Source organism: Procambarus clarkii, chromosome 37 (assembly GCF_040958095.1).
Source record: "Procambarus clarkii isolate CNS0578487 chromosome 37, FALCON_Pclarkii_2.0, whole genome shotgun sequence".
Lineage (NCBI taxonomy): Eukaryota > Metazoa > Arthropoda > Malacostraca > Decapoda > Cambaridae > Procambarus > Procambarus clarkii.
Window position 1 is genome coordinate 8,673,524 of NC_091186.1, and position 25,000 is coordinate 8,698,523.

Consider the following 25,000-nt stretch of genomic DNA (forward strand, 5'->3'; position numbering starts at 1 on the left):
GAGGGGAGGTGGGGGGTGAGTGAGGGGTGTTGTGTGGTCAGGAGAGAGAGGTGGGGGTTACGCGTGTGCCAAATAGTGTTTTGTGTTTTTCTTTTTTGAAAGTTTTGTTGAACAAGTTACGTTGTCAGCGTTAATTGGCGCAACATATCTATCATATTGTGAGTACATCACACGTGCAGTGAGTCAGATTACAAGTGTGTGATTCATTCATCATTGTGCAGTGATATACGGGGGAATTATACCAGTGTTAGTGTCGCCCTGACCCCCGCCCCCACCCAGCGCCCAGGCCGGGAAGTACCTGCTCTCCCCCTCCTTCCCCACCCCTCTACGTCGCCTCCCCACCCACGAGGCCACCTTGCCACCCGCCCATAGAAGCCGGGAGGCTCCCATGTGTGTCTACGCGTCCCATCCACCCAATGTATACCCACATATTGTGTAGTGTGTGTATACCCACACTTTGTATAGAGGTGGTATATGTATTACCACTCACCTGAGTAGTAAGTGCCACGGACAGCTGATCACCCCCCCCAGCCTCCAACCGCCGCCCACCCTCCAGTCTCCACCCGCCGTCCACCTTCCCGCCCAGCGCCCGCCCATGTCGCAGCTCTCAACAGATAGCCAGGCTTCTCCAAGCCAAGATGAGCCATCAAGCAGGGGTAGACAAGGTAGATGTCAGACGTGTGACCGGGTATGCTATATCCGGTTGAGTGACGATAATGTGCGCCTTCATTACCACAACAGAGTCAGGTGTTTGGGTTCTGGGCGTCCTCCCAGGGAGAACACCAATCAACAGCCCACACCGCCCGTAAGGCAAAACACCTCCCAGACCTTCTTTCCCACAGAAAATTTATTAGAAGCTATCAAAGCAACATCGGCCAGAACCTTGCAACACATCCGTAAAGCAGCCCGCCCCCATGCAGCAGCCAAATTATCTGACTCTCCTGGAACGACCCAAGCATGGCACAACCTCCTAATGTTTGGCAACATATGTCTAGCCACCCCTGCAAGGAGAGACAAAACCTTAGCTGCCTCAGTCATCAAAGCTATAAATGATTTTCCCAGGGAGGACAACCAGGTGCGCCTTCCCACTCGCGCAAGAAACACCCACGGCAGGAAGAGCAACAGTGGCATATCCGAGACATAAAAAATCAGAACATCAGTCACCAAGAAAATAGAAGAAGGAAACACTATTGGCGCAATACGAGTCATCACCAGTGAGGACTCAATTGCCGACAGAGATGCCGCAACAGCTCAAGCCCTAAGGGAGAAACACCCACCCAGGGCTCCGCGTGAGGACGACATTGTACAAGTGGGGGCTACCGGAGCAGAACCTCTCTGGGTGGCTGAATCTGTGGTCCATAAAGCAGCCATGTCCTTCCCTACAGGATCAGCAGGTGGGTTCACAGGACTAAAACCCAACCACCTCAAGCAAATGCTCAACCCTTCACTGGGTGACATTGCAAAGAACCTCTTGGTGGAACTAACCAGATTCACCAACACATGTCTAGCTGGCAACATACCAGCGTCCATAAGACCTTTTTTTTTTTGGAGCATCTCTCTGTGCTCTAAAGAAAAAGGATGGAGGGATCAGGCCAATAGCTGTGGGCAATTCTCTCCGGCGTCTCGTCGCAAAAGCAGCTGCAAGAACAGTTAGTGATGCAGCAGCCAACATTCTGAAGCCAAAACAGCTCGGGTTTGGCATTCCACAAGGGTGTGAGGCGGCAGCCCATGCAGCTCGAGCCTTCATCGCCAACATCACAGACGAAAAGGCCCTTATCAAACTAGATTTCAAAAATGCCTTCAATTTGGTGCGGAGAGATGCTGTACTCTGTGCGGTTCATAGTCATTTCACTTCCCTCTACCCTTTTGTACATTCATGCTACAGTATGGATCTTAAGCTACTTTTTGGTGAACATGAAATTGACTCGCGAGAAGGCGTCCAACTGGGTGACCCCCTTGCTCCTCTCCTTTTCTGCTTAGTCATCAAACAAGTCACAGAGGTCCTGTCCAGCGAGCTTAACATCTGGTTCTTGGATGATGGTACCCTAGCTGATTCCCAAGACTCCCTCCTGGAGGACATCAGAAAAATCCAGGAGCAAGGTGCAGTTTTAGGCCTCACCCTGAACCCTTCTAAATGTGAAATAATATGTTCCAACCAGGGCATCGTAGAGAGAATAGAGGGTCTTCTGCCAAATATCCATAAAACTAAACCTGAAGACAGCACACTCCTAGGAGCTCCCCTGGGGTTGAAAGCCATCGATGAGGTCCTTGATAAGAAAATCGCCGACCTTAAGAGGATGGATGGGAGGATTGAGGATATTGATGCTCATGATGCACTCTACCTCATCACCAGATGTCTGTCCCTCCCCAGGTTAACCTACTTTCTGAGGTATTCACCATCTTACAGTAGCCAAAAACTAAGTGAGTATGACCGGTTACTGAAATCAATGCTAGAAAAAGCCCTTAACCTCTCTCTCGATGACCTACAGTGGAAACAAGCCTCTCTTCCCGTAAGACTTGGGGGCCTCGGAGTTCGAACAGCAACGCAAATCGCTGTTCCAGCCTTCCTGTCCTCCTTATCAGCATCCGACGACCTTGTGAAGGAAATTCTACCTGCCCACTTACATCAGCTGGCAGGTGTACATGATCCCAATTTTACACGCTGTGCCACAGAGTGGGCCTCTCGTGCAGGCCAATCACCTCAACCACCATCCCCAAAAGTCCACAAGCAATCCAGCTGGGATGGTCCCATTGTAGACCAAGTTGCTACAGAGTGCCTGGGTGCTGCAACAACACAACACGACATTGCTCGCCTCACAGCAGTAGCAGCACCACATGCAGGGGATTTCCTGTTAGCAACCCCAATGTCGGCAACTGGCACGCGTCTCACACTACACGCCCTCTGAATTGCTGTGGCCCTCCGCCTTGCTGCCCCAATCCACACCAGATATAGGTGTATTTGCGGCGAGGTGGTGGCTGACAGGTACGGCCACCATGGCCTACTCTGCCAAAGCACAGGGGGATGGCACTCGAGGCACAGTGAAGTTAACGACATCATCAAGAGGAGCCTCACCACAGCTGGATGCCCAGCTGAAAGAGAGCCCCGTTACCTAACGCCCCGTAACTCTGATGCTCTTATTGGTCGCCCGGATGGTATCACAGTGAACCCCTGGAAGAATGGCAAGCAGTTGGTATGGAACTACACGTGCGTATCAACCCTGGCTAACACCTACATTAACCTCAGTGTTGCACAACCAGGTGGCGCTGCCACCCACAGGGAAGCAGCCAAATCCCGTAAGTATAGAGAACTGGATCACCACTACAATTTTGTCCCCATTGCTTCTGAGACACTCGGTGCCTGGGGTAAAAGTGCTACCAGTTTTTTGAAGGAACTGGGTTCTAGGCTCATTGAAACAACAAGGGACCCGAGAGCTGCAAGCTTTCTTTTCCAGCGCCTCAGTGTGGCGATACAGAGGGGAAATGCGAACTGCATCCAGGGTTCCTGCCCGCCATCTGAGGAGCTGGAGGAACTCGACAACCTATGATAACCATCTTTGTAACCCATATGTAACTCCTTTTTTGTAACAAAGTTCAAATAAAGTAAATATATATGTGTACATACAAAAGAATGGGGGTGGTAGGAGAAGATAATATTAGTGTTCAGTGAGAAACCACAAGGTCTCCTCTGAATACTTTTTATTTTCTTCTCCGAGGCTATGGGTCCCCACATTGGCACCAGAGGTGGTACCCTCACAAACAAAAAACAAAAATATATATATATATATAAATATATGAATGAAAACTCACACCCCAGAAGTGACTCGAACCCATACTCCCAGAAGCAACGCAACTGGTAACTACAGGGCGCCTTAATCCACTTGACCATCACGGCCGTCAAAAGGAAGTGATAGCCGAGGCTATTTGAGCCACTTCCCCGACGGCAACTCGGATGGTAATCTTGAGCATAACATTTCACCAAATCACCTCATTCTTTGGGGCACACGTGAGAAACACAAATGCGAACAAGCCTGAATGGTCCCCAGGACTATATGCGAATGAAAACTCACACCCCAGAAGTGACTCGAACCCATACTCCCAGGAGCAACGCAACTGGTAACTACAGGGCGCCTTAATCCACTTGACCATCACGGCCGTCAAAAGGAAGTGATAGCCGAGGCTATTTGAGCCACTTCCCCGACGGCAACTCGAAGTGGCTCAAATAGCCTCGGCTATCACTTCCTTTTGACGGCCGTGATGGTCAAGTGGATTAAGGCGCCCTGTAGTTACCAGTTGCGTTGCTCCTGGGAGTATGGGTTCGAGTCACTTCTGGGGTGTGAGTTTTCATTCGCATATAGTCCTGGGGACCATTCAGGCTTGTTTGCATTTGTGTTCCTCACTTGTGCCCCAAAGAATGAGGTGATTTAGTGAAATGCTATGCCCAAGATTACCATCCGAGTTGCCGTCGGGGAAGTGGCTCAAATAGCCTCGGCTATCACTTCCTTTTGACGACCGTGATGGTCAAGTGGATTAAGGCACCCTGTAGTTACCAGTTGCGTTGCTCCTGGGAGTATGGGTTCGAGTCACTTCTGGGGTGTGAGTTTTCATTCGCATATAGTCCTGGGGACCATTCAGGCTTGTTCGCATATATATATATATATATATATATATATATATATATATATATATATATATATATATATATATATATATATATATATATATATATATATAGACATATGTCGTACCTAGTAGCCAGAACGCACTTCTCAGCCTACTATGCAAGGCCTGATTTGCCTAATAAGCCAAGTTTTCATGAATTAATTGTTTTTCGACTACCTAACCTACCTAACCTAACCTAACCTAACTTTTTCGGCTACCAAACCTAACCTAACCTATAAAGATAGGTTAGGTTAGGTTAGGTAGGGTTGGTTAGGTTCGGTCATATATCTACGTTAATTTTATCTCCAATAAAAAAAAATTGACCTCATACATAATGAAATGGGTAGTTTTGTCATTTCATAAGAAAAAAATTAGAGAAAATATATTAATTCAGGAAAACTTGGCTTATTAGGATAATCGGGCCTTGCATAGTAGGCTGAGAAGTGCGTTCTGGCTACTAGGTACGACATATATATATATATATATATATATATATATATATATATATATATATATATATATATATATATATATATATATATATATATATATATATGTCGTACCTAGTAGCCAGAATGCACTTATCAGCCTACTATGCAAAGCCCGATTTGCTTAATAAGCCAAGTTTTCATGAATTAACTGTTTTTCGACTACCTAACCTACCTAACCTAACCTAACCTAACTTTTTCGGCTACCAAACCTAACCTAACCTATAGAGATAGGTTAGGTTAGGTTAGGTAGGGTTGGTTAGGTTCGGTCATATATCTACGTTAATTTTACCTCCAATAAAAAAAATTGACTTCATACATAATGAAATGGGTAGCTTTATCATTTCATAAGAAAAAAAAATAGAGAAAATATATTAATTCAGGAAAACTTGGCTTATTAAGCAAATCGGGCCTTGCAAAGTAGGCAGAGAAGTGCGTTCTGGCTACTAGGTACGACATATATATATATATATATATATATATATATATATATATATATATATATATATATATATATATATATATATATATATATATATATATATATATATATATATATATATATATATATATATATATATATATATATATATATTTATATATATATATGTATATAGAGGGTACCACCTCTGGTGCCAATGTGGCGACTCATAGCCTCGGAGAAGAAAATAAAAAGTATTCAGAGGAGACCTTGTGGTTTCTCACTGAACACTAATATAATCTTCTCCTACCACCGCCATTCTTTTGTATGTACACATATATATTTGCTTTATTTTAACTTTGTTACAAAAAAGGAGTTACATATAGGTTACAAAGATGGTTATCATAGGTTGTCGAGTTCCTCCAGCTCCTAAGATGGCGGGCAGGAATCCTGGATATATATATATATATATATATATATATATATATATATATATATATATATATATATATATATATATATATATATATATATATATATATATATATATATATATATATATATATATATATATATATATATATATATATATATATATATATATATATATATATATATATATATATATATATATATATATATATATATATATATATATATATATATATATATATATATATATATATATATATATATATATATATATATATATATATATATATATATATATATATATATATATATGTCGTACCTAGTAGCCAGAACTCACTTTTTGGCCTACTATTCAAGGCCCGATTTGCCTAATAAGCCAAGTTTTCATGAATTAATTGTTTTTCGACTACCTAACCTACCTAACCTAACCTAACCTAACTTTTTCGGCTACCTAACCAAACCTAACCTATAAAGATAGGTTAGGTTAGGTTAGGTAGGGTTGGTTAGGTTCGGTCATATATCTACGTTAATTTTAACTCCAACAAAAGAAAATTGACCTCATACATAATGAAATGGGTAGCTTTATCATTTCATAAGAAAAAAATTAGAAAAAATATATTAATTCAGGAAAACTTGGCTTATTAGGCAAATCGGGCCTTGAATAGTAGGCCAAAAAGTGAGTTCTGGCTACTAGGTACGACATATGTATATATATATATATATATATATATATATATATATATATATATATATATATATATATATATATATATATATATATATATATATATATATATATATATATATATATATATATACATATATATATATATATATATATATATATATATATATGTCGTACCTAGTAGCCAGAACGCACTTCTCTGCCTACTATTCAAGGCCCGATTTGCCTAATAAGCCAAGTTTTCATGAATTAATTGTTTTTTGACTACCTAACCTACCTAACCTAACCTAACCTAACTTTTTCGGCCACCTAACCTAACCTAACCTATAAAGATAGGTTAGGTTAGGTTAGGTAGGGTTGGTTAGGTTCGGTCATATATCTACGTTAATTTTAACTCCAATAAAAATAATTGACCTCATACATAATGAAATGGGTAGCTTTATCATTTCATAAGAAAAAAATTTGAGAAAATATATTAATTCAGGAAAACTTGGCTTATTAGGCAAATCGGGCCTTGAATAGTAGGCTGAGAAGTGCGTTCTGGCTACTAGGTACGACATATATATATATATATATATATATATATATATATATATATATATATATATATATATATGTCGTACCTAGTAGCCAGAACTCACTTCTCAGCCTACTATTCAAGGCCCGATTTGCCTAATAAGCCAAGTTTTCCTGAATTAATATATTTACTATAATTTTTTTCTTATGAAATGATAAAGCAACCCTTTTCTCTATGTATGAGGTCAATTTTTTTTCATTGGAGTTAAAATTAACGTAGATATATGACCGAACCTAACCAACCCTACCTAACCTAACCTAACCTATATTTATAGGTAAGGTTAGGTTAGGTAGCCAAAAAAAGCTAGGTTAGGTTAGGTTAGGTAGGTTAGGTAGACGAAAAAACATTAATTCATGAAAACTTGGCTTATTAGGCAAATCGGGCCTTGAATAGTAGGCTGAGAAGTGCGTTCTGGCTATTAGGTACGACATATATATATATATATATATATATATATATATATATGTCGTACCTAGTAGCCAGAACTCACTTCTGAGCCAACTATGCAAGGCCCAATTTGCCTAATAAGCCAAGTTTTCATGAATTAATTGCTTTTCGACTACCTAACCTACCTAACCTAACCTAACCTAACTTTTTCGGCTACCTAACCTAACCTAACCTATAAAGATAGGTTAGGTTAGGTTAGGTAGGGTTGGTTAGGTTCGGTCATATATCTACGTTAATTTTAACTCCAATAAAAAAAATTGACCTCTTACATAATGAAATGGGTTGCTTTATCATTTCATAAGAAAAAATTTAGAGAAAATATATTAATTCATGAAAACTTGGCTTATTAGGCAAATCGGGCCTTGCATTGTAGGCTGAAAAGTGAGTTCTGGCTACTAGGTACGACATATATATATATATATATATATATATATATATATATATATGCGAACAAGCCTGAATGGTCCCCAGGACATATGCAACTGAAAACTCACACCCCAGAAGTGACTCGAACCCATACTCCCAGAAGCAATGCATCTGGTATGTACAAGACGCCTTAATCCACTTGACCATCACGACCGGTCATAATGAGGTGATAGCCGAGGCTATTTGAACCACCCCACCGCCGGCACTCGGATAGTTATCTTGGGCATAGCATTTTACCAAATCACCTCATTCTTTGGGGCAACACGTGAGGAACACAAATGCGAACAAGCCTGAATGGTCCCCAGGACATATGCAACTGAAAACTCACACCCCAGAAGTGACTCGAACCCATACTCCCAGAAGCAATGCATCTGGTATGTACAAGACGCCTTAATCCACTTGACCATCACGACCGGTCATAATGAGGTGATAGCCGAGGCTATTTGAACCACCCCACCGCCGGCACTCGGATAGTTATCTTGGGCATAGCATTTTACCAAATCACCTCATTCTTTGGGGCAACACGTGAGGAACACAAATGCGAACAAGCCTGAATGGTCCCCAGGACATATGCAACTGAAAACTCACACCCCAGAAGTGACTCGAACCCATACTCCCAGAAGCAATGCATCTGGTATGTACAAGACGCCTTAATCCACTTGACCATCACGACCGGTCATAATGAGGTGATAGCCGAGGCTATTTGAACCACCCCACCGCCGGCACTCGGATAGTTATCTTGGGCATAGCATTTTACCAAATCACCTCATTCTTTGGGGCAACACGTGAGGAACACAAAAGGCGTCTTGTACATACCAGATGCATTGCTTCTGGGAGTATGGGTTCGAGTCACTTCTGGGGTGTGAGTTTTCAGTTGCATATGTCCTGGGGACCATTCAGGCTTGTTCGCATTTGTGTTCCTCACGTGTTGCCCCAAAGAATGAGGTGATTTGGTAAAATGCTATGCCCAAGATAACTATCCGAGTGCCGGCGGTGGGGTGGTTCAAATAGCCTCGGCTATCACCTCATTATGACCGGTCGTGATGGTCAAGTGGATTAAGGCGTCTTGTACATACCAGATGCATTGCTTCTGGGAGTATGGGTTCGAGTCACTTCTGGGGTGTGAGTTTTCAGTTGCATATGTCCTGGGGACCATTCAGGCTTGTTCGCATTTCCTCACGTGTTGCCCCAAAGAATGAGGTGATTTGGTAAAATGCTATGCCCAAGATAACTATCCGAGTGCCGGCGGTGGGGTGGTTCAAATAGCCTCGGCTATCACCTCATTATGACCGGTCGTGATGGTCAAGTGGATTAAGGCGTCTTGTACATACCAGATGCATTGCTTCTGGGAGTATGGGTTCGAGTCACTTCTGGGGTGTGAGTTTTCAGTTGCATATGTCCTGGGGACCATTCAGGCTTGTTCGCATTTGTGTTCCTCACGTGTTGCCCCAAAGAATGAGGTGATTTGGTAAAATGCTATGCCCAAGATAACTATCCGAGTGCCGGCGGTGGGGTGGTTCAAATAGCCTCGGCTATCACCTCATTATGACCGGTCGTGATGGTCAAGTGGATTAAGGCGTCTTGTACATACCAGATGCATTGCTTCTGGGAGTATGGGTTCGAGTCACTTCTGGGGTGTGAGTTTTCAGTTGCATATGTCCTGGGGACCATTCAGGCTTGTTCGCATTTGTGTTCCTCACGTGTTGCCCCAAAGAATGAGGTGATTTGGTAAAATGCTATGCCCAAGATAACTATCCGAGTGCCGGCGGTGGGGTGGTTCAAATAGCCTCGGCTATCACCTCATTATGACCGGTCGTGATGGTCAAGTGGATTAAGGCGTCTTGTACATACCAGATGCATTGCTTCTGGGAGTATGGGTTCGAGTCACTTCTGGGGTGTGAGTTTTCAGTTATATATATATATATATATATATATATATATATATATATATATATATATATATATATATATATGTCGTACCTAGTAGCCAGAACTCACTTCTATGCCTACTATGCAAGGCCCGATTTGCCTAATAAGCCAAGTTTTTATGAATTAATTGTTTTTCGACTACCTAACCTAACCTAACCTAACTTTTTCGGCTACCTTACCTAACCTAACCTATAAAGATAGGTTAGGTTAGGTTAGGTAGGGTTGGTTTGGTTCGGTCATATATCTACGTTAATTTTAACTCCAATAAAAAAAATTGACCTCATACGTAATGAAATGGGTAGCTTTATCATTTCATAAGAAAAAAATAGAGAAAATATATTAATTCAGGAAAACTTGGCCTATTAAGCAAATCGGGCCTTGCATAGTAGGCCGAGAAGTGCGTTCTGGCTACTAGGTACGACATATATATATATATATATATATATATATATATATATATATATATATATATATATATATATATATATATATATATATATATATATATATATATATATATATATATGTCGTACCTAGTAGCCAGAACTCACTTCTCAGCCTACTATTCAAGGCCCGATTTGCCTAATAAGCCAAGTTTTCCTGAATTAATATATTTACTATAATTTTTTTCTTATGAAATGATAAAGCAACCCTTTTCTCTATGTATGAGGTCAATTTTTTGTTATTGGAGTTAAAATTAACGTAGATATATGACCGAACCTAACCAACCCTACCTAACCTAACCTAACCTATATTTATAGGTAAGGTTAGGTTAGGTAGCCAAAAAAAGCTAGGTTAGGTTAGGTTAGGTAGGTTAGGTAGACGAAAAAACATTAATTCATGAAAACTTGGCTTATTAGGCAAATCGGGCCTTGCATAGTAGGCTGAGAAGTGCGTTCTGGCTACTAGGTACGACATATATATATATATATATATATATATATGTCGTACCTAATAGCCAGAACGCACTTCTCAGCCTACTATGCAAGGCCCGATTTGCCTAATAAGCCAAGTTTTCCTGAATTAATATATTTTCTCTAATTTTTTTCTTATGAAATGATAAAGCTACCCATTTCATTATGTATGAGGTCAATTTTTATTTATTGGAGTTAAAATTAACGTAGATATATGACCGAACCTAACCAACCCTACCTAACCTGTCCTAACCTATCTTTATAGGTTAAGTTAGGTTAGGTGGCCGAAAAAGTTAGGTTAGGTAAGGTTAGGTAGGTTAGGTAGTCGAAAAGCAATTAATTTATGAAAACTTGGCTTATTAGGCAAATTGGGCCTTGCATAGTAGGCCAAAAAGTGCGTTCTGGCTACTAGGTACGACATATATATATATATATATATATATATATATATATATATATATATGTCGTACCTAATAGCCAGAACGCACTTCTCAGCCTACTATTCAAGGCCCGATTTGCCTAATAAGCCAAGTTTTCCTGAATTAATATATTTACTATAATTTTTTTCTTATGAAATGATAAAGCAACCCTTTTCTCTATGTATGAGGTCAATTTTTTTTATTGGAGTTAAAATTAACGTAGATATATGACCGAACCTAACCAACCCTACCTAACCTAACCTAACCTATATTTATAGGTAAGGTTAGGTTAGGTAGCCAAAAGAAGCTAGGTTAGGTTAGGTTAGGTAGGTTAGGTAGACGAAAAAACATTAATTCATGAAAACTTGGCTTATTAGGCAAATCGGGCCTTGAATAGTAGGCTGAGAAGTGCGTTCTGGCTATTAGGTACGACATATATATATATATATATATATATATATATGTCGTACCTAGTAGCCAGAACGCACTTCTCAGCCTACTATGCAAGGCCCGATTTGCCTAATAAGCCAAGTTTTCCTGAATTAATATATTTTCTATAATTTTTTCCTTATGACATGATAAAACTACCCATTTCATTATGTATGAGGTCAATTTTTTTTTATTGGAGTTAAAATTTGCGTAGATATATGATCGAACCTAACCAACCCTACCTAACCTAACCTAACCTATCTTTATAGGTTAGGTTAGGTTAGGTAGAAGAAAACGTTAGGTTAGGTTAGGTTAGGTAGGTTAGGTAGACGAAAAACCATTAATTCATGAAAACTTGGCTTATTAGGCAAATTGGGCCTTGCATAGTAGGCTGAGAAGTGCGTTCTGGCTACTAGGTACGACATATATATATATATATATATATATATATATATATATATATATATATATATATATATATATATATATATATATATATATATATATATATATATATATATATATGTTTCATTGAATATGACCGCATATTCTGTATTTTTTATTTTCTGGTTTTGGGGTTCTATCCCTCTAACTATTTTTTTAGCATCAGGGCTTAATTGAAATAGGTGTTCTCCAAAACTCATTTTCGTACTTTTAAGGTGAAGAAAAGAAGTGATTTACTATAGAGTGTATTACACTTATTTATATAATTTGCACAACGTTTCGAACCTCCATGGTTCATTCTCAAGTGAACAGATCTTACAATACTAGTTGATTTTATACCCGCACTGGGTCAGGTGATAATACACCCAATATACAGTGATAATACTGACCCAGTGCGGGTATAAAATCAACTAGTATTGTAAGATCTGTTCACTTGAGAATGAACCATGGAGGTTCGAAACGTTGTGCAAATTATATAAATAAGTGTAATACACTCTATAGTAAATCACTTCTTTTCTTCACCTTAAAAGTACGAAAATGAGTTTTGGAGAACTCCTATTTCAATTAAGCCCTGATGCTAAGAAAATAGTTAGAGGGATAGAAGCCCTAAACCAGAAAATAATAAATACAGAATATGCGGTCATATTCAATGAAACATGTTTGAAAGAAAACCTGCTGCCAGTATACATCAATATATATATATATATATATATATATATATATATATATATATATATATATATATATATATATATATATATATATATATATATATATATATATATATATATATATATCTATATATATATATATATATAGATATATATATATATATATATATATATATATATATATATATATATATATATATATATATATATATATATATATATATATATGTCGTACCTAGTAGCCAGAACGCACTTCGTAGCCTACTATGCAAGGCCCGATTTGCCTATTAAGCCAAGTTTTCCTGAATTAATATATTTTCACAAATTTTTTTCTTGTGAAATGATAAAGCTACCCATTTCATTATGTATGAGGTTAATTTTGTTTTATTGTAGTTAAAATTAGCGTAGATATATGACCGAACCTAACCAACCCTACCTAACCTAACCTAACCTATCTTTATAGGTTAGGTTGGGTTAGGTAGCCGAAAAAGGTAGGTTAGGTTAGGTTAGGTAGGTTAGGTAGTCGAAAAATCATTATTTCATGAAAACTTGGCTTATTAAGCAAATCGGGCCTTGAATTGTAGGCTGAAAAGTGCGTTCTGGCTACTAGGTACGACATATATATATATATATATATATATATATATATATATATATATATATATATATATATATATATATATATATATATAGGGGGGTACCACCACTGGTGCAATTATAGGGACCCACAGCCTCAGAGAAGGGAACACAGAGCACTCAGGGAAAAACTTGACATTTAACTATGAATACGAAAGAGTGTTCACTTCTCCTACCACCCCCTTTTTTTTTTTATTATGATGTACACTTTATTATGCAAGGTTATACAGTTACATATCTGATTTTATACAAAAAATGAACATTAAGAGGACACAAGAAAAAGTTCGCTTCCTAGAGGCTGTAGATTTCCTCGAACTCCTCCGACGCCGGGCAGGAACCGAGGATGCAGTGGGCATTTCCCCTCTGGATCGCGACACTGAGGCGCTGAAAGAGAAAACTTGCTGCTCTAGGGTCTCTTGTGGTGTCAATGAGCTTGGAACCAAGCTCCTTAAGAAACCTTCTGGCACTCTCACCCCATGGGCCTAGGGTCTCAGACCCTATTGGAACGAAATTGTACCTTTGATCTAATTGCCTGTACTTGACTGACTTTTGTTTTTCTCTGTGTGTCGCTGCGGCTCCTGCCGTGCCGGCAGAGAGGGTGATGTATGTCGTTGCCAGGGTGGATACGCAAGTATAGTCCCATGCTAACGCTAACTGCCTGCCTATATATATATATATATATATATATATATATATATATATATATATATATATATATATATATATATATATATATATATATATATATATATATATATATATATATATATATATATAAGTATATATATATATATTTTTTTTTTTTTTAAAAAACCTAGAAGGGGTACCACCTCTGGTGCAAGTGTTGGGACCCATAGCCTCGGAGAAGAAAATAAAGAGTACTCAGAGAAGACCTTGTGGATCCTCACTGAACACTTTGATATTTTCTTCTCCTACCACCCCTATTCTTTTGTTAAGTGTGTATATTTATCTAACTTTATTTCAAAATGTCATTACACAAAAAAAGTTACAATATTGATTACATGCAGGGTGCAAGGCTGCTTGTCACAAGTTGTACAGCTCTTCCAGCTCCTCAGATGGCGGGCACAACCATGGATGCAGTGAGCATTTCCTCTCTGGATTGCCACACTAAGGCGCTGAAAAAGAAAACTGGCAGCTCTAGGGTCTCTAGTTGTTTCGATTAGCTTAGACCCCAACTCCTTCAAAAAGCTAGCAGCACTTTTACCCTAGGCACCAAGTGTCTCTGAGGCAATAGGAACAAAATTGTAGTGGTGCTCAAGGTCTCTGTATTTACGTGACTTGGCCGCTTCCCGGTGATTGGCAGCTCCTGCTTGTGTAGCACTGAAGTCAACATAGGTATTGGCTAAAGTTGAAACGCATGTGTGGTCCCACACCAACTGTCTACCATTCTTCCAGGGGTTCACCGTGATTCCGTCTGGGCGACCGACAGGCTCATCAGAGTTGCGGGACATTAGGTAACGGGGCTCTCTCTCTGCTGGACAACCGGCTGTGGTAAGGCTTCTCTTAATAATGTCATTGACCTCGCTGTGTCTTGCATGCCATCCTCCTGTCCTTTGGCAGAGAAGGCCATGCCGTCCGTATCTGTCGGCCTCTGCCTCGCCGCAAATACACCTGTATTCGGTGTGGATTGGGGCAGCGAGGCGGAGAGCCACGGCAATTCGGAGGGCCTGCGGTGTGAGACGGGTGCCGGTTGCTGACATTGGGGTTGCTAATAGGAAATCACCTGCATGGGGAGCTGCTACAGCTCTAAGTCGGGCAGTGTCATGTGGTATTGTCGCAGCTTCTAGCAAAGTCGCAGCTTCTTGGTCGGCAATGGACCGATCCCAGCTGGATTGCTTATGGGCTTCAGAAGGCGGTGGTTGGGGTGCTGGTCCTGCGAGAGAGACCCATTTGGTTGTGCAGTCTGTGAAGCTGGGATCATGTACCCCAGCCTGTTGAACTAGGTGCTCAGGTAGGATTTCCTTCACCAAGTTGTCAGACCCCACTGAAGAGGACAGGAACGCTGGTACAGCAATTTGTGTTGCTGTGCGCACGCCAAGGCCCCCGAGTCTGACAGGAAGGGAGGCCTGTTTCCACTGTAAGTCGCTGAGGGATAGATTGAGGGCTTTTTCTAGTGTTGATTTCAGCAAGCTGTCGTACTCTTCTAATTTAATATTGTTGAAAGATGGCGAACATCTTAGAAAGTAGGTCAGCCTGGGGAGGGACAAGCATCTGGTGATGAGGTAAAGTGCATCATGAGCATCGATGTCTTCAATCCTCTCGTTCATCCTCTTCAGGTCAGTGATCTTCTTACCAAGGACCCCGTCGATGGCATTCCTTCCAAGAGGAGCACCTAGGAGTGTGCTGTCCTCAGGGTTGGTTGTATGAATGTCAGGCAAAACAACCTTTATTTGCTCTATTATGTGCTGGTTGGTGGAGGTTATTTCGCACTTGGAAGGGTTCAGAGTGAGGCCTAGGCTTGCTCCTTGCTCCTGAATTATTCTTATGTCGTCCAAGAGTGAGGCTGGGGAGCCGGCTAGAGTACCATCGTCCAAAAACCAAATGTTGAGCTCACTGGACAGGTTATCAGTGACTTCCTTGATAACTAGGCAGAAAAGAAAAGGAGCAAGGGGGTCACCCTGTTGGACACCTTCTTGTGATTCAATTTCATGTTCCCCAAAAAGCAGAGTTAGATTCTTGCTATAGCATGAGTTTACAAACGGGTAGAGGGAAGGAAAAAGGCGATGAACTGCACTGAGTACTGCATCCCTTCTAACCAGATTGAAAGCATTTTTGAAGTCCAGCTTTATCAGGGCTTTTTCATCCGTAATGTTGGCAATGTAGGCTCTAGCTTCATGAGCCGCTGCCTCACACCCTTGGGGAATGCCAAACCCAAGCTGTTTTGGCTTCAGCATGTCGGCTGCTGCCTGACTAACTGCTCTAGCAGCAGCCTTAGCGACGAGACGCCGGAGTGAATTGCCCACAGCTATCGGTCTGATTCCTCCATCTTTTTTCCTCAGGGCACAGAGGGTAGCGCCAAAAAAGAGAGGCCGTATGGTTTCTGGTATGTTGCCAGCTAGACATGTGTTGGCGAATCTAGTTAGTTCCACCAGGAGGCCCTGTGCAATGTCTCCCAGTGCAGGGTTGAGCATTTGTTTGATATGGTTGGGTCGAAGTCCTGTGAACCCACCTGCTGATCCTGGTGGGAAGGATAAAACTGCTTTATGCACCATGGATTCGAGCACACACAGGGGTTCTGCTCTGGTGACACCGACTAGGGGAACACTGTCATCACGAGGAGCTCTGGGTGGGTGCTTTTCCCTCAGGGCTTGTGCTGTATGGGCATCCCTGGTGGCAACTGTGTCTTCACTGGTGATGACTCTGATCGCCCCTATTGTGTTGCCTTCTTCTATTTTCTTGCTGACTGTTGCTCTGATTTTGGATGCCTCGGTTCTGCTGTTGATACCTTTCCTACCGTGGGTGTTTTTGGCACGGGTGGGAAGGGGTGCCTGGTTGTCCTCTCTAGGAAAACTATTTATAGCCATAATGACAGACGAAGCTAGTGATTTGTCTCTCCTTGCAGGGACAGCTAGGCATATGTTACCAAACAGGAGAAGGTTGTGCCATGCTTGGATGGTTCCGGGGGAGTCATTGACCTTTTTCAAGAGGCTGGATAGTTTGGCTGCTGCCTGGGGCCGGGCAGCTTTAGGGATGTGCTGCAAGGTTCCAACCGATGTTGCTTTGATGGCTTCTAGTAGATTCTCAGTCGAAATGAAGCTGTTGGAGGTGTTTTCCCTGACTGCTGGAGTGGGGCCTTGATTGATACCCTCTTTGGGAGGCCGCCACATACCCGGACAATCGGTTCCGTTGTGAGCATGCTTGCGCACATCTCCGTTACGCTTGAGTCTCCACACCTTGTCACACACTTGGCATGTGCCATACCTGTCGTCGATTGATGGCTCCTGTTGGCTGAGAGAAGCCTGGCTGTCAGTCGTGACCTGCGACATCGGCGAGCGCTGGGCGGGCGCTGGTCGGGCGCTGGGTGGGCGCTGGGCGGGCGCTGGGTGGGCGCTGGGCGGGCGCTGGGCGAAGGCTGGGTGGGCGCTGGGCGGGCGCTGGGCGAAGGCTGGGTGGGCGCTGGGCGGACGTAGCGTGAGGGGGTGGATACAGGGAGGTAGCGGTCGCGGTTGGGGTGGGGCAGGGTGGGGGAGGTGACTCTTGGGTTGGGTGACGGTACACACTAGCGGGTATGGGGAGGGGGGGGGGGGTCAGAGGGGTGACACTAACACGTTTGTATAATTTCGTGATATATCACTGCACAATATAATCTGGTTCACTGTGGACTCGATGCACTTAAAACACGATACCTGTTTCCCGGGAGCCGAGGTATCTATTTTTCAGGGATATTTTCATAAACACTTACACACTGGTCACCCCCCTCGACTGACCGCACAACAACACCCCATCCCCCCACCCCCAACCCCCACCACCATAACCGAGGGAGCCCCTCAGGGCGCCCTTGTTGGCCCTCACTGTAGTTCAAACGATTCCACACTGCCAATCCACGTGTTTGATTGTTTTTGGTTGCGATAGTTCACCCTGGACACTTCCCGCCACTCTCACACCTTCCCAGGATGTTCACACTGCACACTGTTGAGTCTGGGCCCGGTGAGGTCAGGATGTCACAAGATAATGGCACATGGCCGGCAGAGCCTCCTCCCAGCGTCCGTTCCCTGTGGCGCCCACAGCCCACAGGATATAAATTTTAAATTTTTAAATTTTGCCCCGAGGGGCGAGTTTATTGGGCAGCGCCACTCATCTTGTGAGTGAACATACCGCCATAGCAGAATGTACAACACTCCCCAATAGGAAGAAAACCCGCTGGGTTGTTCATCCTGTCACTTGTACCCAGACACAGCTGGGACTTGCTTAACTGTCTCAAGTGAACAGCTCCTCAAACAAGAAGATTAACATTTATCAACCCTTAAAAGCTTACGTTATCTTGCGGGTGCAAAATGGGGAAATCTTTTAAGAACAGTATCAATATTTGACAAATAGTGTTTTCCTAACTCAAACAATGTGGGGTTTATTATTCTACACATATTTCTGATATCTCTCAGGTGTTCACATTCACGTAGATAGTGGTCAAGGCGGTGTCCGTCACTCTCACCACAGATTCTGCAACTTCGCTGATCAACTGTTGTTTCCATTCCAAATCTCCATGGATATTTGTATCCAAGACGGATTCTCGCTATTACAGATTCTCTCACTCGTCGTCCTCCTCTTCGGCCATACTGATTGGGATTGCCAGCTGCAACCATGTTGTACCATCGTACAGATTCACTGGTTTGTGCTTCTATCCTCCTTTCCTCAGTTACCTTGTCACGGTGATGTTGCCTGATAATACCTCTAATTTGTAGTTGAGTCTTGGGTATGAAGTATTCAATATGGTCTCCTTCAGCGCCTTCAGCAGCCAGCACATCTGCTCGTTCATTCCCACATATTCCAACATGGGAGGGGATCCACAGAAACTTGATGACTCTTCCCTGATTGGTAAGTACTCTCACAGCTCTCTTGATTTCAGCGACTATTGCAAGATTTTCTGCCTGATTTTTACTTAGGCTTTGCAGTGCTGCTTTTGAATCGGTGCAAATCACTGCACCATTAGTGTTCCGTTCAAGAAACCTTAACGCCATAACAATGGCAGTTAGCTCTGCTTGCGTTGAAGATGCATAGTTCTCAATACGTGCTTTTTCTTCATTTCTGCGTTGGAAGGTATTATCCTTGATTACCGTGTATGCTGCACCAGCCCTGCCATTGATAGGATTAGATGACCCGTCAGTGTAGATTTGATCTAGTTCATCTCCGGCTTCTTTATAAATGTCCTCGAGATACTTGTGCCTCATTTCTTGTGGTATCATGTTGGATTTTTTCATTGCCATTTCATTGATGATGATCTTACATGAGTCATCCTCCCAGGGAGGTAACCTCTCTACAGGCAGGAGCTCACGGGCTTGCTCAAGCAGGTGAAGCTCTTCAAGGTAGCAGACTGTTCTGTGATGCCATTTTTTGCTTCTCCTGTTTCCCCCTGAAATTAGCACAGAGCTCAGTTTTTTCTTGGCAATATCATTGTAATGGGGATCTCTGGCTATCCTAATTGCAAGCTTAGCATTCAGCTCCTGAATTCTGCTTTTAATACTGGGAAGGGACAACTCCTCTCGTAGATTAGACGTTTTGGCAGTTCTTGGGACTCCAAGAATGATTGTCATGGCTTCATTTTGAATGCTTTCAAGCCTTTTCATATCGCTTTGGGAGTAGGTGCACAGTACTGGTGCGGCATAGTCTATGACGGAGCGCACATAGGCTGTGTACATCATTTTGAGCACGGCAATAGAGGCTCCATGTCCATTCCAGGTCATAGCTTTCAGTGCCCTGAGTCGACTTTTGCATGTTCCTATGAGTTGATTGAGCTCCTCTTTCTTTCCCTTGTTAGAGCCGACAGTGACGCCAAGGTACCGATAGTGGTCAACCCATTCAAGTGTTACACCATTAATTTGCAGTTCTTCATTTGCTCTCCGCTTGTGATGGGAGTATGCCTTCGTCTTGTTTGTGGAGAGAGTGAAACCGAGCTCAATACATTTCCTTCCGAGGAGTTCAATGGACTGTTCAATTTTTCCCAAGGTGGGAGCTTGTATTAGGACATCATCTGCATATCCCACTTGTTGTGTTCCTTCCGGAAAATCAATATTTGCAATGGCGTTCATAAGTACATTGAATAGTGTAGGGCTTAAGACTCCGCCTTGGGGGGTCCCGAGGATATAAATATATATATATATATATATATATGAATATATATTTATATATATATATATATATATATATATATATATATATATATATATATATAAATATATATATATAAATATATATATATATGTATATATATTTATATATATATATATATATATATATATATATATATATATATATGTATATATATTTATATATATATATATATATATATATATATATATATAAATAAAAAAAATATGGAAGGGAGTACCACCTCTAGCTGGAAGAAGGGGGACCCATAGCCTCGGAGGAAACCACGCATAACGCATTAGAGGGAATGTTTAGATCCCCTCCAATACAGTTTCTGTGTGCTTTTCTCCTACCACCCCCTTCCTTTTATATATATATATATATATATATATATATATATATATATATATATATATATATATATATATATATATATATATATATATATATAAAACATCCTAATACGCAAAATCCTAATAAAACCACTGCGCATATTTCCGAGGTTGATTAAACATGAAGCCAAGATGTAGACAGATCACAAATGTGTCTCCAATCCTCGAGGCACATCACAGTTCTCCTGCGATAGGAGTAATCACTTACATCTTATGGCATTGGGAGCTGCGGACTGGGACGCGGGCCACACTCTCGCTCCCACAACCATTACATTAACAAGTGGTGATCGAGTAAGTGCCAGTCTCAAGCCCTCGTGATGCAGTGTCACGGAGGTGGCACAATAAGTATCAGTTTTCAGCCCTGATAACACATAACCTGGTTACCTGGTTGATGGAGTTCTGGGAGTTCTTCTACTCCCCAAGCCCGGCCCGAGGCCAGGCTTGACTTGTGAGAGTTTGGTCCACCAGGCTGTTGCTTGGAGCGGCCCGCAGGCCCACATACCCACCACAGCCCGGTTGGTCCGGCACTCCTTGGAGGAATAAATCTAGTTTCCTCTTGAAAATGTCCATGGTTGTTCCGGCAATATTTCTTATGCTTGCTGGGAGGACGTTGAACAACCGCGGACCTCTGATGTTTATACAGTGTTCTCTGATTGTGCCTATGGCACCTCTGCTCTTCACTGGTTCTATTCTACATTTTCTTCCATATCGTTTACTCCAGTACGTTGTTATTTTACTGTGTAGATTTGGTACTTGGCCCTCCAGTATCTTCCAGGTGTATATTATTTGATATCTCTCTCGTCTTCTTTCTAGTGAGTACATTTGGAGGGCTTTGAGACGATCCCAATAATTTAGGTGCTTTATTGCGTCTATGCGTGCCGTATATGTTCTCTGTATTCCCTCTATTTCAGCAATCTCTCCTGCTCTGAAGGGGGAAGTGAGTACTGAACAGTACTCAAGACGGGACAACACAAGTGACTTGAAGAGTACAACCATTGTGATGGGATCCCTGGATTTGAAAGTTCTCGTAATCCATCTATCATTTTTCTGGCTGTCGCAATATTTGCTTGGTCATGCTCCTTAAACGTTATGTCGTCAGACATTATTATTCCCAAATCCTTTACATGCCGTTTTCCTACTATGGGTACATTTGATTGTGTTTTGTACTCTGTATTATGTTTAAGGTCCTCATTTTTACCGTACCTGAGTACCTGGAATTTATCACTGTTAAACATCATGTTATTTTCTGATGCCCAGTCGAAAACTTTATTAATATCAGCTTGAAGTTTTTCAATGTCCTCAGCCGAGGTAATTTTCATACTGATTTTTGTGTCATCTGCAAAGGATGATACGAAGCTGTGACTTGTATTTTTGTCTATATCTGATATGAGAATAAGGAAAAGCAGCGGTGCAAGGACTGTACCCTGAGGTACAGATCTTTTCACTGCACTTGGACTAGATTTTATATGGTTGACAGTTACTCGCTGAGTCCTGTTTGACAGAAAACTGAGTATCCAGCGTCCTACTTTACCGGTTATTCCCATTGACTTCATTTTGTGTGCTATCACGCCATGGTCACATTTATCGAAAGCCTTTGCGAAGTCCGTGTATATCACATCAGCATTCTGTTTCTCTTCTAATGCCTCAGTGACTTTGTCGTAGTGCTCAAGTAGCTGTGAGAGGCACGATGTTCCCGCTCGAAATCCATGTTGGCCTGGGTTGTGAAGGTCATTGGTCTCCATGAAATTGGTGACCTGACTCCTAATCACTCTCTCAAATACTTTTATGATGTGCGATGTTAGTGCAACTGGTCTATAATTTTTTTATTTAATTATATTAAATTTTTGATTCTATAATTGCCATAAAGTGCCAGTCTCCGTCCGTGATGACACATAAAGTGTCAGTCTCCAACTCTGGCGACTCAAAGTGCCAGTTTCCGGCCCTGGTGACACACAAGTGCCAGTCTCCAGTGTCAAGGTCTCTAGCTCTGTTTATCAAGATATATCACATCCTTCGTGACCTGGTCTGTGGCCCCTCTAGAGATGGACGTATATAAGCGAGGAGAAGATGCCTTGAGGCAGACACAGGTCCTCCGCCGCGGCGCCAACATCGTCCAGCGTCTGACACCCATCTCCTTGCTGCCTACCTGAGGTAAGACTGAATATACAGTCTTTAATACACGCTTATGTATTAAGACCTTGCAAGCAAAAGGTTGGTAAATATACATAAGAACATAAGAACAAAGGTAACTGCAGAAGGCCTATTGGCCCATACGAGGCAGCTCCTATCTATAACCACCCAATCCCACTCTTATACATGTCCAACCCGCGCTTGAAACAATCGAGGGACTCCATCTCCACCACGTTACGCGGCAGTTGGTTCCACAAATCAACAACCCTGTTACTGAACCAGTATTTACCCAAGTCTTTCCTAAATCTAAACTTATCCAATTTATACCCATTGTTTCGTGTTCTATCTTGTGTTGATAATTTTAATACCCTATTAATATCCTCTTTGTTATATCCGTTCATCCACTTGTAAACCTCTATCATGTCACCCCTAACTCTTCGCTTTTCCAGTGAATGCAACTTAAGCTTTGTTAATCTTTCTTCATATGAAAGATTTCTAATTTGGGGAATTAACTTAGTCATCCTACGCTGGACACGTTCTAGTGAATTTATATCCATTCTATAGTACGGCGACCAAAACTGGAGTGCATAATCTAAATGGGGCCTAACCAGAGCAAGATATAGCTTAAGAACCACACCAGGTGTCTTGTTACTAACGCTTCGATTAATAAATCCCAGTGTCCTATTCGCCTTATTACGAACATTCATGCATTGATCCTTTTGTTTTAAATTCTTACTAATCATAACTCCCAGATCCCTTTCGCAATCCGACTTAACCCCATTTATACCCAGTCTGACTTAACCCCATTTATACTAACTCTCTGTTTCCTTTGGAATAGCCATGCCCTAATCCAAGTTAATATAGCACCCCCAGTACCATGAGCTTCTATTTTTTTAATTAGTCTTTCATGTGGCACTGTATCAAAAGCTTTGCTAAAGTCAAGGTACACAACATCACAATCCTTACCACTATCAACTGCCTCAACTATGCTGGAATAAAAAGTTAGCAAATTTGTTAAACATGAACGGCCATTTGTTAAACCATGTTGCGACTCATTTATTAATTTATGTTTTTCAAGATGAAGACGAATTTTATTTGCAATTATTGATTCAAGTAACTTTCCCACAATAGACGTTAGGCTAATTGGCCGATAGTTTGACGCAAGTGATCTATCTCCTTTCCTAAAAATTGGTACCACATTAGGTACCACTTCCATGACTCTGGCACTCTGCCTAACTCTATTGATTTATTAAACATGGCAGACAGCGGCTCGGAAAGCTCCCCCTTGCATTCTTTAAGCACCCTGGCAAACACTTCATCCGGCCCTGGGGATTTGTTTGGTTTTAGTTTTTCTAATTGTTTAATTACATCCTCCCTCCCTCTCATGTCTCGCTCCAAGACCGGCCCACAGCCCATACCCAAGACTTTCCAATCTATTTGACCCAAAAAATTTCTTAGGCTATTAAAATCAGCTTTTCGAAAATCTGGCACTTTAACAGAATTTTCTCCTACAGGTCTATTCCATTCTATGCTAAATCTGATTTCTTTGAGATCACTGTTCCCTAGCTCACTCCCTATTTCGATGTCATTAATTTGTGTTTCCCTGTTAGTTAACAATAAATCTAAAATATTATTTTCCCGCGTTGGTTCCTTAATGTGTTGCGTAAGAAAGCAATCGTCAATAAATTCTAGAAAATCTTCTGCTTCACTATTCTCTGTTTTGTTCAACCAGTTTATTCCACTAAAATTAAAGTCACCCATGACATAAATACTGTTAGATCTAGATGCTCTAGATATATCATCCCATAGATGCTTTGCTTCCATTCTGTCTAAATTTGGTGGCCTATATATAACTCCTATTATAATATTATTTGCTTTTTCGTTTAATTCTATCTAAATAGTTTCTGTGTGTGGCACAGTTTTGATGTTCTCTTTGAGACTACATTTCAAACTGTCCCTAACATATATGGCTACTCCCCCTCCTCGTCTAATATATCGATCTGTGTGAAATAGTTTAAATCCATTTATCTGATATTCAGATAATAGTTCTCTATTTTCTACATTCATCCACGTTTGGGT

At 41.4% G+C, this 25,000-nt stretch overlaps 1 protein-coding gene across 6 annotated transcripts in view; it reads left to right on the forward strand.

Annotated features, from left to right (window-relative positions):
- Positions 1–25,000, forward strand: part of LOC123765725 (BMP-binding endothelial regulator protein-like) — a 47,123-nt gene that overhangs the window by 7,910 nt on the left and 14,213 nt on the right. For 2 of the 6 annotated variants that reach the window (XM_069337072.1, XM_069337073.1), the window contains exon 2: positions 22,659–22,942. The exons of the other annotated variants lie outside the window; for them this stretch is intronic. The gene's annotated coding sequence lies outside the window, so the exon portion shown is untranslated. The remainder of the gene's footprint in view (positions 1–22,658; positions 22,943–25,000) is intronic. 6 annotated transcript variants of the gene reach the window in all.